General features: G+C 48.2%; 1 pseudogene across 1 annotated transcript in view; it reads right to left on the bottom strand.

The window, feature by feature from the left end:
• Nucleotides 1-1,049: 1,049 nt before the first annotated feature.
• The window catches only part of LOC144138098 (cytochrome P450 3A14-like), a 34,664-nt pseudogene continuing 20,589 nt past the window's right edge, over nt 1,050-15,124 (bottom strand). The window contains exons 8-14 of the transcript XR_013315818.1: nt 9,534-9,600; nt 8,433-8,511; nt 7,002-7,110; nt 6,412-6,503; nt 4,519-4,659; nt 2,852-3,014; nt 1,050-2,048 (exon numbers count right to left, since the gene is read on the bottom strand). The product of XR_013315818.1 is annotated as a cytochrome P450 3A14-like (transcript). The remainder of the gene's footprint in view (nt 2,049-2,851; nt 3,015-4,518; nt 4,660-6,411; nt 6,504-7,001; nt 7,111-8,432; nt 8,512-9,533; nt 9,601-15,124) is intronic.

Raw genomic sequence — 15,124 nt, 5'->3', positions numbered from 1 at the left:
GGACACCGAGGGGAGGGTCTCGAAGAAGGGGAAGGCCAATTACTCGATGCGGGGGCGAAATAAGAAAATTCGGAGGCAAAGAATTTCGCGCCCGACCGCAACGGGAGATGTTTCCACTGCTGTGGCGTGTGCGGTCAATCCTTATGAATCACTTAGTCAATGAGTTGGCAGTTCTAGGTGAAGAAGCCTTCCTGTTACGCTGGTCCACGCGTTTCATAGTGGTCAGGAATAACATCCTGAGCATCACTATTGTGCCGTATTGACTTTCAACGAGTTTCTGAACTTTTTCTTTGAACACATGTGAACTTTTTGTGCATTGATTTCAGAGCAGCCTAATTGTTTCACCACCGCAGACTATTGTGCAAAGTGTAGACTACCCGGAGTACTAAGAAACTGATTGGATTTTTTTTTCTGTTTTTTGTTTCTGTTTTTGTTTTGGTTACCACTAGTCGCTGCGTGCTGATATGTGCTTTTATAATAAATTCTCTTCTCACACGCAAAAAATGGACTCGAGCGGCGCGGGACCATGGAGAGGTCAAAGGTCGATGGGAGGGGCCTTCGTCCTTCAGCGCTGTGGAACCAGTGGACTGCTGCTGATGAAGACGTAGATGATGAACAGGAATCAATGTACCTTATTTCCCCCAAAACAAATTTGTTGCTTGCAAAGATTGCAAGTAACGTCGCATCCAGACTTTCCTCCTTTCATTGTTTCGAAGGTCTCAGTGAAAATTGCCTGCTCTCGTTTTATATGAACTTGTGCAGATAAAAACGCGTAAACCCGGATGAAACAATATAAGACACGGAAAAATGAGATTTCAGAGCCTTGAAATCCACAAGTCGACCGCCTACCTGCGTGGTCTATCTCCACCACATGCAATAACCCTTCCCACGAGCTTATAGTGTACAGACCTGTACGACCGAAACGGTTTGTTTGTTATAGGTTAGTTGTTTTCTGTTTCCATGCTACCGCAAACCTGTGTTTGACTAATGCATTAATCAAATCGCCATTTTATAAATTTTAGTCTTAAACAGCAAGACAGCGAGTGGCATTTTCGAAGTCAAAGTGACATTTATTTCGGTGGAAATAGGTACAAAGATAATAGTATACACACGAGGGTCCCCGAGTTTGTATACACAGTAACCGAGATCTATACAGTCCCGTTATACCAGCCGTTACAACTGGCGAGGGACCATTACAAATCCTGCTACCACTTGGACTGTTGCGCTTAGTAGTACACTATAATTTTAGAGTTCGATGTACCCCTCACCGTATAGAAAGTCGCCCAAGAAGAGTGAGAACTTCATCAAAAAATAAAATCAGCAAGAAGACGTGTTCAGAGAACTTTTCTTGTACCTGTGCTTTTTCAGTAAAATGATTGCAGTTGAATAATCAATGTTATAATTTACTCAAAGAAGTTACACAATGTTTCACACTGATACGAACATTTAAGTGACCATAATTCATTATAGAAAACAGTGTTGCCAGAAAAACAATAAGCTCCTCTTAAGGCGAACTCGAAGGAACCGTGAAAAGTTTTTCGTATTTCCAGAAATTTATCTCAAGCGGACGTTTTTTGCATGGTGCACCTTACAACACCCCAAATGTTTTGTTCATCTTAAGCATAAAATTTGACCTAACTGAGTTCGCCTTAATGAGAGTATACTGTATTTTCAAATGCTTTTTTCTCTGAGTGAACGTAGTAAGCAAGACTCACTGGTTCGAAAAATTTGTCCAAAGTCATCCCTTTCGGGGGCTTCAGTGTCATTTGCAGTGTATGCGCTTGTGCTTGAAACTTAGCGTGAGTATTGGGCATTCGTGCTCCCGGAGAACTTTAAAAACGCTATCCATCTAATTATCTCTGCACGCGTAAGCACTCGCTGCCGCATATGAATAAGCCTGATCAACTTCGCATGCATAAGCTTCATATGAATATGCTTGATCAACTGGCTGTGCAAGAAGAGAGGCACTCTCAAAGACGTTCAAACTTGATGTATGGTCCGTTCGCCGGCGATGAGACCATGGCGAAGAACTTCATGTCCATGCGGCCCTGAAGCAGAGAATTTAGGACCAACAAAATTACCACTCGAGCTTTGCATTTTTAAGCGATATATTTAAATGCGTAATTATTAACATTTTGCCCCGCATTTACTTCGTAAAAATGATATCTCCGTCGAAGCAAGAATCAATGACTGTAACGCGTTGTTGGCTGACATAATCCTTAAGTGTTGTCGAATTGGTGTTTTATAGACAAGCGCGTATTATGAATGACCCTGCAAGTCGACAGGTCTGCTGCGCGGCAACGACAAGAACTAAACAGGAAAGTTTTAATAATATTGACACGAACGTGTAAAACGGAATCGATCATGTTGAGGTGAGCGTCCTTTTTATACAGTGTGCTAACGTGTAAATGTAGCACCCTAATGGGGCCCTCATGTAATACCCCAATGGGGCCTTTGAGGGTTGAAGAAATGACGACGATCGTGATGATGATGATTATAAGTTGCGATACGTAAATATTCTCGAAAGATGTTTGCGATTGCAGAGAAGGAATGAACCGAAATTTGTTCTGGAAAATGGGGACATTGTTGCCTAATTTGAGAGTTTGGAACAAGGGGTGGGTGGAGCGGGAATCGGGGTTACGCGGTTTGTTAGCGAACCAGAACGTGACGTACTTTTAAAAGACAACAATGGTTGCAGCGCTTAGCTGGAGCGTGTACAAATAAGGTCAATTGACTGCAGTGTCAATTGATAAACTTTTTGTAATCTCAGAATGAGCCAATTCCGTAATTGTCGTTATGGTACTGCCTATCAGTGCGCATCAGGGTCCACTATGGGAGGAGTGTTTCGTACCTTTTGGGACTCTCCGAGCGTCATCTTGAACTTCTCAACAACTCTCGCCATTGTGTACCTAAGTTCTAGCAAAGACAGGCGTCTGCCGACGCAGTTTCTTGGTCCGTCGCCGAAGGGTTGGTAGGCCATTGTTGGTCTCGTGGCCACGTTTTCGGGCAAGAACCTTAGGACATGCCAAAAAGCGGACAGAGTGCGTTAGCTCTGAGCGAAATACCTTGTTCGCATACACACTGCGCAGGCTAACAAGATAGGGCCCATGACACAATACGCGCACACGCATGTGTAAGTAGAAGTTAAAATTGTGGAATAGCTTTAAGGTCTGTTTATCTCCCTGGAGGGATTATAAACCATGCAGAAGTTACTCCACCTAATACAAATCTCTGCGGAGCAATCGCGCCCCCAATTGAAATGATTTATTCATATTAAGCTGACAACTTTGCAGATAATGCACCTCGCTACATGACCTGGAACTGCAACAAAACGGCGATATTGATACATTTGTTACATCCCATCGAGTAGCCCTTCATTTTCGTTACCTTGTCAACCAAGCGAATGAACCAAGCGAATTAAGGTAGGGGTCTGTATTATCACAATGAATGCTAACGCTTAATTGCGGCATAAGCATGAGACAGGTAACGCCGAAAGCATTAGTGTTCATTGTGGCACACTGCAGACGGTCAAGCTCCACTATCAATTTATCTGGAGTTCGGCTTTCCACATTGTAATCAGACCTGAATTGGCAATCATCCTCGACTGACGGTGGGAGGGAGACGACGTCGCTCCGTCTCGGCAAGTACACGGACGCCGCTACTACCCCACAAGTTCATGGAAATAACGCCAGTACTATCAACCCTCGACCACCAAGATTCACGGTATCATCGGTGGCAATGTAGACAATCCTGGTTTCAAAATGAAAGGACAATTACAGAAATTACGTTGATGGTTACATTTTTTAGCTGGCTGTTACTTCCCTCTATTGCTTCTAGTGACATTAAATTTTAACACGACACCAGAAAATGGCAAGTACAGTTCAACCCGCTTGTCTTAGCGCTCAATAACAGTACTTTTATTGTAGGATATAGCTTGACCGTTCTCACGTCATGGAATCTCTCTCGTCGTCCTGATATTCATCACTTTCCGTTGTTCAGAGTGCGTTACGGTTTGTAGACAGCATCGCAGACAATTTAGGAAACAGTCCAATTAGACGTCCAAATAGGCATGAGAGCAACGAGAATCGGAGCAGCGCAGACGAAAGTACAGTACCAGCGATACAGACAAGTGCAAAAAAAAAGTGTTTACAGACGCCTGAAAATAATAAATGCCAACAGCTTAGAAGAGCTACTAAATGCAGTTGCACAATTATTAAGTTGAGAAAAGTTTTAATTAAAAGCACTTGTTTTCTTTTGCACACTATTACGCATGGAGATGACGCTGGCGAGTTTTCAAGATTACACAGCAAAGTAGCCTGAAATGTGGCAGAATTCAGATGGTGTCTTCAGTAGCTGTTTCGTGAAATCAGAATGGGACTCACTGTGACTGCTGTCCATGCATCGTTAACTTTGCCGTCTACTATGTGACTGCAACGCACCTTTCAGTACCGTTAGGATGGGAACCTAGAAGCATTACTACGAGACTGCTTTATGTAGCCTTTCTTGTCTTGTTTTTACCTGTCAGGGTCAAATTTCTCTGGTTCCGGCCAGTACCGGGGGTCCATGTGAATCTGCAGTGTCGGAGCCATGATGCATGTGCCGGCCTTGTACGTGACACCATTGTACTCGAAGTCGTTCTGCGCACGTCTGGTAGTGAAACTGCGCAAGTGATCCCGTAGAACGATTAGATACGCACACGTAATCAGACAATTAGATAAGCACGGATAATTAGATAACGCACAAATGGTGCAAAAAACAAGCAAACAATTAACAGTCAGAGGAACTGTATGTGCTCCGAACGCGGCGATGTACAGCCATAGACAAATGAAACACGAACATGAAAATATGCACCACAACACACAAAATTGAAGAATATGATTCGTGAAAACTGCCTAATGAAGCGTTTTTCTGGTATACTTGGAAAGTCACATCTCCAAACTTTGTTACTGTTAAGAAGCCATGCTGAAAGAAATTGCGCTATTTGTGTGCTCCGGGTTATATTTTCGCGTTCACATTTGATTTGTCCATGCCTATATGTGTGGTAGGCGATTATAGAAAAATAAAGTTTGGGCATAGATGCCATGGCGTGCCCTCGCGGTATGACTTCAGCGAAACGGACGTTAACTTCCGATATAGGGGCCCGATGAATGCATGTTTTACAGCGAAGCTGTTAGCCTCTCGTTGGTCGGAAAATTTCGTGACGTAAACAAAAACCCCAGGCAGGACCGAGCAGTTCTCGCCTAAGACGCAGAGCGCATGCGTCAGGCTAATCGGGCATACAGCATAGGGCTCAGTATTCATTAAAAAAACAGAAAACAAGCATCTGAATCGCATTATGGATGATAAAGTGCCTATGAACAATTACACCCCCCCCCCCATGTGGTCCTGGTGAAGATTACATTTGCAGATTATGTTTGAAGGCTAGGCAGGACTAGTGTCACTAAATAGAGCAATTCTTGCCCAAGACGTCAAGCGCATACGTCACGCTGGGCACGCCCCAGCATTTGCCACCAGAGAAGCCGAGTGCAAGTGATACGCCCGCCGAGACGAGCAACATTTCATACCCACCACCATCAGCATATGTAGTGGTTTACAACAGCTTCGATGGACATCCACTTTCGCAGGGCGGTATCGCGACCATTTTCTTATTTGTTTTGATGATGTAAGTTGCCGGTGCTTACGAAGTAGAGACGGTCATGCGCTCTTAATTTGTATCCACGTAAGGTCCCGTGCAAAGGGTATTATACACTTTTAAAATGCGATCCTGACAGCTATTTTCGGAGTGGGACACTTAAATGAATCTTACCTTACGTAAAATGTTCCTTTTGTTCTCGTTATCTTTGTTGATCTTGTACGAAACTCAACAAAGGGGCGAATCGATGTAAGGGAATTCATTTATTCTTCCACTTCCGTTCTAGTAAATGTTTCTTTTCCTTATTTTTGCCATCCTTATCTGGAACTCATCGGAGGGGAGAGGCGATGTTCGTGGATTTGCCTATATACTGTACTTTTGTCCAACACGTAAACCTGAGAGGAGAGACAGCGCCATACTGTGCCTTTTCCCTTGGTCTGATTTAAGATGAATGAAGTAAAGCGAATGTCTTTAGCGCCTCATACGGATTGTTACGCCGCAAGAAGATCACGTGGCAGTTATACCACGCACGCGAAATCAACTTGTTTGACTTTTCGACCACGCTGATTTGAATCTGTCTACGGTACTTCACGTCATCACTAACCAGTCACAATAGAAGACCAATTTTGAAACTAGTATATAAATAATAATAAATTTCTAACGTTTTAGTTTTATGTGGTCTTGGGGCCCGTGTAACCTCAAGGAGGAAAAAAAACAACAACAGAAAAACCACTGAAGATTTTGAGGCGTTCTGCTGTTAAAGGGCAACAAGCACTTACACAGTAACTGGTGGGTAAAGTCTGAGCGTTTCATCGATGACGTTGCCAAGGTACTTCAATCCTCGCATAACGGACTCAAAATCCAGTTGACCCTAAAGAAGAGAAACGATATATGACTTTTTTAGGCTAGAAAGCCGGTGTAAAGCTTATTTACTTCTTTAGTGCTCTATTTTTGACTCGCGTACGGCACAAATCGTTGAAGAAAAGGTACGTATTATGGTTCGCATAATTGAGAAGACACAAGCAGTCAGCATACGCTCCGAACTGTCCATCCTACAATACTCATTAGCCAGTTGAGGTTGTAGCAAAATTATGACCAAACCTTTTGTTCACTGCACAATTGTCTAAGACGTAAAAAAATAAGTTTGATACTTCGATATGCGCTAGTTTAATACGAGTGCATGTTAAAAATACTACTCTAGCGAAATATGACAAATTAGGCCAGAAGTTGTGTGAACGCTATATTTTTCTCAAAGGTTTAAGGTCGGATAGATACCACTGCAAGCACTAGAGTAATATCTCACAGGGCAGGCCATTTTCGGTAATTTTTTCTTTTAAATTTCTTAGAGTATTAACAAGTTCTCACTCACGTATTCCTCGAGGACAGAAGTGACTTCAGATCTGACTTTGTCTTGAATGTCTTGATGCTTGGCGAGAATGAAGGCAACATAGTTGAGTGCAATGGATGTTGTCTCAAACCTATATGGGAAGAAAGGAAAGAAATTGTGACACGTGCACAGATTGATTAAGTAATAATAAAAGAAAAACGTAGAAGAGGTAGATGCAGTAGTTATGCATTTGTGATAGCAGTAAAAACAAAAAAGAAAACACAATTCATGCGTAAAACCTACAAAAGGTAGCTGAAAGGCTTCTTTTTCAGAGCGCGTAGAATTTCGGAAATTAATGGGCAGTGAGAAGGTTCTTCAGTCCGTGTGTGTTCGATAAAACAGCTGTTCTTTCGAAAAATGATTAAAGTTGAAGATTTCTTGAAATAGGAATAGGGCGAGGACATCTTGTGCGGATAAAATGTCGGATAAGTTTATGGTAATTTTGTATTGCTTTCATAATAAAATGGCGTAATAGTTTGGTGGCATAGACCTACCAGCACGATTTTAAATTGCTTCGATGGTAAGGTGACAATAGCCTGATTGGGATTTCAGATGGCACATGTATGCACTGCGTTAGAACGGTGGTTTGGTTTGCTAACATGTGTTAGATGGGAACACTGTGTTAGTAAGAGAAGGTAACAGATAGTAACACTGTGTTGGTAACACTGCGTTAGACCGGTGGTTTGGTAAGATTTATACAGTTTAGATTTTAGGTGCGGAGTACCTTAGGACCTCCCAATGTCCGTCTGCGTCCATCCGTACGCACACCACCATCAAGCGAAAATCAAGCGAAATTCGATTTGAGCCGTGCGTTGCAGTTTCATTTAGGGAATAATCAAGGTGCAACTCACGGCTCAAATCGAATGACGGTCGGGGCGCAAATCGAATGTCACTTGGGGTGCAACTTGGATGTCATTTCGAGTCCCCGTACTCCGCACCCTCGGCATCATCCACGGAGTGGAGATGCTGCCATTTTATTGAACTAATTTTCGGAAAAAAATTCAAGCAGTGAATTTCGATGAACAATTGATAAAGCGTTGATAGAAGGTGCAATGAGGGATCCCTAAGCACGAGCCGAAGATCTTGAACCCGAGCTTTTATAGCTAGCAGGGCCCCGATTAGAGAGAGAGAGAGATAGAGAGAGAGAGAGAGAGAGAGAGAGAGAGAGAGAGAGAGAGACACAACAGACGTTACTGTCAACCCTTTTAAAGACAAATGCCCCGTGCGGGAATATCTGGTGTCTTCGTCCCATCAGAAGTACACGAGTATTTTCGTGTGCATGCGCGAGTTAAGGATTTCAGCAAGCATTCTGAGCATGTATAAAGTTCAGCGCTGTTTGTTGAACTGTGATAAACCCCGCAACATTTGGGTGATATGATTGAAATAAGACAAGGGGAGTTAACGTTCACTTGCCCTGCAAATATTAGCACGGTCGTGTTAATTCCGACTTCTTGAGCAGTTAGCTTGCTCATAGTTTCTCGGTCACCTTCTCCTGTGAAAAGAAAAAAATATCTCAGAATTCGTAACCACTAAATGTGTAATCAAGCAAAATAAACAGTTTGGAGGGTGGTCGGCTATGTGGCTGTCCTAGAAATATAGGTGCACGAAAAAGAAAATAAATTCTTATCTCACAACTGCAGTGCAAGAATTTAAGAAATTTGAACTTCGCACAAAAACGAAAATTGGCAATGACAAATGAGCGTTATTTTGTACGCTATACTGCACCTCTGATTTGCTGGCTTTATCTATTAAATTTCCGCTCACAAGGGAGTTTATAGGAATAATATGAAACGTTGTAGGACTCCGAAAACTATATTCCTTGTTGGCTGCTCTCGCGTTGAAGACTAAAGCACCAAAGAGGAAGCAGAAAAACCTTGTAACGTCAGCGAACGAACACTTAGTTAGTAAACGTTTCCAAAGTTACTTCAGTAAGAGCGAAAAAAAAACCCATTGTGCATAAGGAGAGTTTCAGATAACGGCTGAAACGAATAACGGATTTCAGATAACGAATTTTATCGCACAGTCTGAGCCTAAGCCTGTTTGTCTGGCAGATTGGGACAGCAACATCGCCGATAAAATCTCCCGAAACGAAACAACTGAGTATTTATGAGAGCATTAAAGGGATTTAGAACATCAACCGGAAGGTGACAGTAGTCTACCTGACGGAAATGACTTTACGAAAAAGAAAATAATAAAATCTGCTTTAGTGCACTGTTTGTGCAATATGCGTGTTGAATCTTTATGAGCACAGCGAGCTTTGAGGATGTCTATGATTATAATCGCATCAAAAACGGGACGTGTCATATTTTTACATGTGGAGCCTGCTTTAAGATTAAGTTTACCACTCGTGCAATTGCAACTGAACGGTCTCTCCCAATAACAACCGGCTGCGTAAAGCAATAATTGATACTTAACCGTTAACCACCTGTTTGGAGACACAGAAAAGATCACGTTAGTTGACCTCGGTAAATTTGCATTGGGCCTTTAGGTTTCAGGTTAAATAAAAACGATTACCATTTTTTGGCAGACTGTCATCTTCACGTGCATCAAGCAAAACTTGCAGGATATCTGCCCTCCTCAACTGCAAAAACAAGGAAAGCGGAAAGATAAAACAAAAGTGTTGCGCTGCTTTGCGTTACGTGCACCCTTTTCCGGCACGGCACATTTAGGCGCGCCTAGCAGATGCTGCATGATGGCTCGAAGCGACTGAGAAGGGAGATAACGTGTCTTTGAAGTTTGTACATCGAAGCTGTTTATGGCAATGGTTCCGCGCGTTTTCGTTCTGCGTGAGGAAAAGCGCCCCGCGGCAATGCCAGCTTTAACGCGAATGCTGTGCAGAAACCGGATGTAACTTGCTTTGTTGAAACTATCCCGAAACAATGTGACAATCCCCCGCGTAATCTACTGTATAATTACGGCGAATTTTATTTACTGATCCTACGTAGGTTACATTAAGCTTTAAAAGTTGTGGTATTACCGCCTGCCGTCAACTTATTGGCTTATACAGGGGGAAACGAGCAAACCCATATTAGTCTATAGAGAAAACGCTTGTCTTTCCTATTTTTATTCAGTAATAACAAAGCCATAGTCGCTGTTATCACCAACGACGAAAATAATAAGTTCGTGTTAAGTATCTAACAACGCGTGTGATGTTTATTTTATCCAGCTTCGTTGAACGTGCACCTACAGAGAGTGCAAGGGCTCATATTTTTATTATTTGTTTAATAGCGATAAAATAGATTGATTTCAACGCATACATGACTGTAAAACCGGGGTACCAAATGGCATTCGCACCGAATATATAGCTTAGAATCATGTGTTTGAGGAAATCCTCTTGAATGCCAACATAATTCAAGACGCCTGCGCAGAATTAAAAAATATGGTGGCGTTTACCTGAGCTTCGCCCTGATTTCCGAAATACGCTCTCACGGCGAGTCGTTGTGGAGGTGAATGGAAAATGAACTCATGACATCTGCGTTTGAACACTAGTCACACACAGATATAGATCCTGTCAGAAGAATTAAATTCTAAAATTTCTTCCAGAGATACCAAAATTTACTTGAGAGAACACTGGGGAAACCTGGTCAAACAAACATTCGAATAACGAAGCCAAAAAAAGAGAAAGAATGCCAGGCACACAAAATTTAACCAATTTTGCACTTGTCACGATTTGGCCCGCATTCGTGAACGTGGGAGGGTCGGGTACCCTCCAGCCGAGTGACGACCCGCAGCGTGCTGGTGGTGACGGTGACTGACCACGAGCTGCTGTGCTCGGCGGTGTTTATTCTCCAGCTACATGTTGCCCACCGAGCCTGGTGGGACCACTGAACCTAGCGGCCAACGAAGGTTAGGATCGGGGGGCGCCACACACTTGTCACACTCCTCACCCCCAGGTTTGTTTGTCCAGCACAACCACAAAACACCTGTCACCCCGGTGAGTAACGGTTCGGAGGTTTCCGCATTTTTTCACTCCGCCTGAGCACAGGTGTCGATGTAGGTGCGGCAGCATTAGGCACTGCCTGTGCCATTCTCGCACAGTCCGTCAGCCTTGCAGGTGGCACCGGACTTGCACGTGGCGCCTCCGTGGAGCGAGTAGCACCAGCCCCTGGTGCTGTGCTGACAGCGGCCGGTGTAGTTTTTTGCTCTCCTGCCTGCTGGCTTCCTGAAGGGGCGGTAGAGGTTGCCTGGCGAGGCCTCACGTGGTCAGCATGCCGGTGCCACGTTGTCCCGTCCGACCTGCGGACGGGCAGTGACGACGCACCGGCAGGAGAGACCACATGCACGGCAGACCAGGGTGGACCAGGCCGGAAGTTCCTGACGAAGACCGGAGCCCCAGACTCCGGCAAAGGCCCAGGACGGCAACCTCGGTCAGCCGCCAGTTTCTGCTTGAGCTGCTTCAGGAGCGCTGTGGACCGGAGGTCTCGGTGCAACACGTCCAACGGTGTCTCTACCATCCGGCCCAACAGGAGCTCGCAGGGGGCACGACCCGTGACGTCGTGGGGTGTGGTCCGGTACTGGAAGAGGACCCGGGAAACCTGCGTACGGAAATCCCCAGCCTTGCTCTTCTTGAGCTTTTCCTTCACAGTTTGCACCACCCGCTCGGCAGCAACATTCGACGCAGGGTGGTACGACGGAACCATCATCCGACGGATTCCATTCTTCGTCCACCAGGCCAGGTACTTTCCGGTGGCGAAAGCGGGACTGTTGTCGGACACGGTGACATCCGGCAACCCCTGGGCTGCAAAGACTTGCCGCAACGCCACAATGGTTGCTCCTGCCGAGGGAGTGGTGACTGGTAGGACCTCCACACATTTGGAGAAGGCGTCCGCCACCACCAGGAAGTAGTGGCCCTCGAAGGGGCCCCCGAAGTCCACGTGCAGGTGGGACCAGGGTCTCCGGGAACGACCAGGGGCTGATCTCCACATGACGCGAGGCCCGCTGGTTCTCCTGACAGACTTGGCAGCTCTGCACCATGCGAGCAACGTCCTGGTCCAGGCCAGGCCACCAAACGATGGACTGGGCCACCATCTTGGTCTTCTCCTGGCCTGGACGACCCGCGTGCAGCAACTGCAGGACCCTGGACCGTATGTTCTGTGGAATTACCACCCTGGAACCCCACAGCAGGCATCCCTGCTGCAATCTCAGCTCGGCAGCCTTGCGGCTGTACGTCCTCTCCGCCAAGTCCTACCCTCGGGACACCGCCTTGACCACCTGTGACAGGACTGGGTCGCGGCTGGTCGCCTGCGACACTGCCTATCTGGACAGCACTTCCGGGTAGGCGTGCTCCAGTATGAACACTTCGGAAGGTTCAGGAACAGCAGCAGGAACCTCCGGCAGGGGCAGTCAGCTCAGGGTGTCAGCAGGTTCCAGGTCCTTTCCCGGACGGTACACCAGCCGGTAGCTGTAGACCGTGAGCCCCAAGGCGCAGCGCACCACTCGAGGTGACGCCTGCACTAGGACCGCCTTGTCAGGCCCCAGCAGTCCCAGCAGCGGCTTGTGGTCCGTGACCACCTCGAACTTTCGGCCCCACAGGTACTGGTGAAAGTGCTCGACCCCCAACATGAAGACAGGCCTTCCTTGTCCAACTGGCTGTAGCGCTTCTCTGCAGCATGAAGCCGACGGGACGCAAACGATACAGGGCGTTCCTGGCCATTCTTCTCCCGGTAGGCTAGGACGGCTCCCACGCCGTACTGCGATGCATCTGCGGTCAGGACGACAAGCTTGGCCAGATCGAAGTTCACCAGCCCCGGAGCCTTGGTGATAAGCTCCTTGTTGCACTGGAAGGCCAAGTCCTGTTCCTTCTTCCAGGCCCATTGCTGTTCATCGCGAAGCAGAAGATGGAGCGGCTGTAGATGTGACGATAGGTTCGGAAGGAAGCTCCTGTAGAAGTTCACGAGGCCGAGGTAGCTCTTTAGCTTTTTCTTGTTCTGGAGCTTGGGCGCCTTGAGCACAGCCTCAACTTTGCGGGGTGCCGGGGCCAGGCCTGCCTGGGAAATCACGTGGCCCAGGTACTCAACGCTGGGGGCCAAGAAAATGCATTTCTCCAACTTCAGCTTCAGCCCAGCATCCTGCAATCGTGCCAGGACGTTGTGCAGGTTCTGCAGGTAGTCCTCGTCGTCTGTACCGGTCACCAGGATGTCATACAAGTACACCGCCACGTGCCTCATGCCCCTGAACAGGTTGTCCGTCTCTCTCTGGAAAATGGCAGGTGCTGAGGCCACGCCGAACGCTAGGCGCGTGTATTGGAAGAGTCCCAGCGTTGTCGATATGGTGACATACTTCCGGGACGACTCCTGGAGCACCAGCTGCTGGTAAGCATCTCTGAGGTCGAGCTTGGTGAACTTCTGTCCCCCGGACAACGCCGACCAGAGATCTTCAATACGGGCCAGCGGGTACTTTTCGACCGTAGCGACGGGGTTGATGGTGACCTTGAAGTCCCCGCATATCCTGACACTACCATCTTGATTGAGGACTGGCACGATGGGAGCAGCCCACTCCGACGATTTGACGGGCACCAGGATGTCGTCTCGCTGCAACCCTTGCAGCTCCTGGGTGACCCCATCCTTCAAGGCGAACGGCAGCGGGCTCGGCTTGAAAAACGGGGCTGGGCTCCCTCTGGGACCTGTATGCTCACTGCCGTGCCGGTGAATGTGCCCACCCCGAGCTGGAACAGGGCCTTGAACTTGGTCAGGATGCTCGGGACGTCTTCCACCGCATGCACTGCTACCTGGTACTCCGGCAGCCGCACGCCCAACGCCTGGATCCAGTTCCAGCCCAGAAGCGTGGGTGACGACCCCTTGGTCAAGTACAGGGGGAGGGTGGCCTCCTTGTCGCCAAGGCGAACGCTGACCTGGGCTTGACCCTCGACCTGGGCGAGCTGTCCGGAGTAGCTGCGCTGCATGACGCCCGACGCCTCGACGGACACGCCAGGGAAGGTGCGTTTGAAGGCTTCACCGGCCATGACCGACACGCTGGCCCCTGTGTCCAGCTCCATGGAGATGGGTTGCCCGCAGATTTCGACGGTCACCATGTACGGTGGCACAGATGACTGAAGTATGTCCATGTGCCACATGTAAAAAATCTGCGGGTTTTCGGCCACGACGTGAAGCCTACCCTTGCGCTGGCTCCCTTGGCCGTGGGCTTGCGGGGAAAACGTGCTTGCCCCCGGCTGCTGCTTCTGTCCGTTTGCCATCACCCATCGGCACGCCCAAGCAATGTTCCCAGTTCTCTCACACGCAAAGCGCTCCGCTTGCGCGAACTGGCACTGTGAGGAAGGGGGGGGGGGGGGTCACCACCGCAACGACTGCACCTGTCATGCCGTGTCGCCATCTTGTTCACCGCTGCTTCCGTCGACGGTGAGCCGGCCGCCCGCGTCCTTGGCCGCAGCATCCATCGCCAGCGCTGCCTTCACAGCGTCGTCCAGCGAGGGGTCAGGAAGCTCCCGGAGTCGCGTCTGCATGGCGGGGTCGTTGATGCCGCAGACGAAACAGCCCCGGAGCAGCGAGTCCAGCTGGTCCCCGAAGGCGCAGCCGCTCGCCAACCCTCGCAGCGCTGCGACGAACTGCCCAAGTGTCTCTCCGTCTCGGCGGCTCGGGTTGTTGAAGCGGAAGCGCTTCATTAACGTGGACTGAGCCGGGCTTAAGTGCGAGTGTAGCTTCGCGAGCGGCTCACCCAGCGACTTGTCATGCCGCGTGGCCGGATTGAGGAGGGCGAGCAGGAGAGCGAAGACGCGGGTCCCACAGCTGGCCAGGAAAATGTCGCGCTGTTTTGCCTCGGGCGTGTCGTTCGCCCAGAAAAACACGCCGACTTGTTCCTCGTAGACCGGCCAGGCGGACCCTTCACCCTCGAACGGCTCGAGCCTCCCGTACAGCGGCATGGCGTAATGGCGGCCGGCGTAGGGGGGCGGTGTCTCGGCCGCTCCGCGTGCTTTTTCCCTCGTCGCCAGTGTCATGATTTGGCCCGCATTCGTGAACGTGGGAGGGTCGGGGTACCCTCTAGCCGAGTGACGACCCACAGCGTGCTGGTGGTGACGGTGACTGATCGCGAGCTGCTGTGCTCGGCGGTGTTTATTCTCCAGCCACACACAATGTTGCCCACCGAGCCTG

Source organism: Haemaphysalis longicornis, unplaced genomic scaffold (assembly GCF_048455015.1).
Source record: "Haemaphysalis longicornis isolate Haplotype H1 unplaced genomic scaffold, Haemaphysalis longicornis Haplotype H1 scaffold_5, whole genome shotgun sequence".
Taxonomy (NCBI): domain Eukaryota; kingdom Metazoa; phylum Arthropoda; class Arachnida; order Ixodida; family Ixodidae; genus Haemaphysalis; species Haemaphysalis longicornis.
This window is presented reverse-complemented; position numbering and strand designations above follow the sequence as displayed.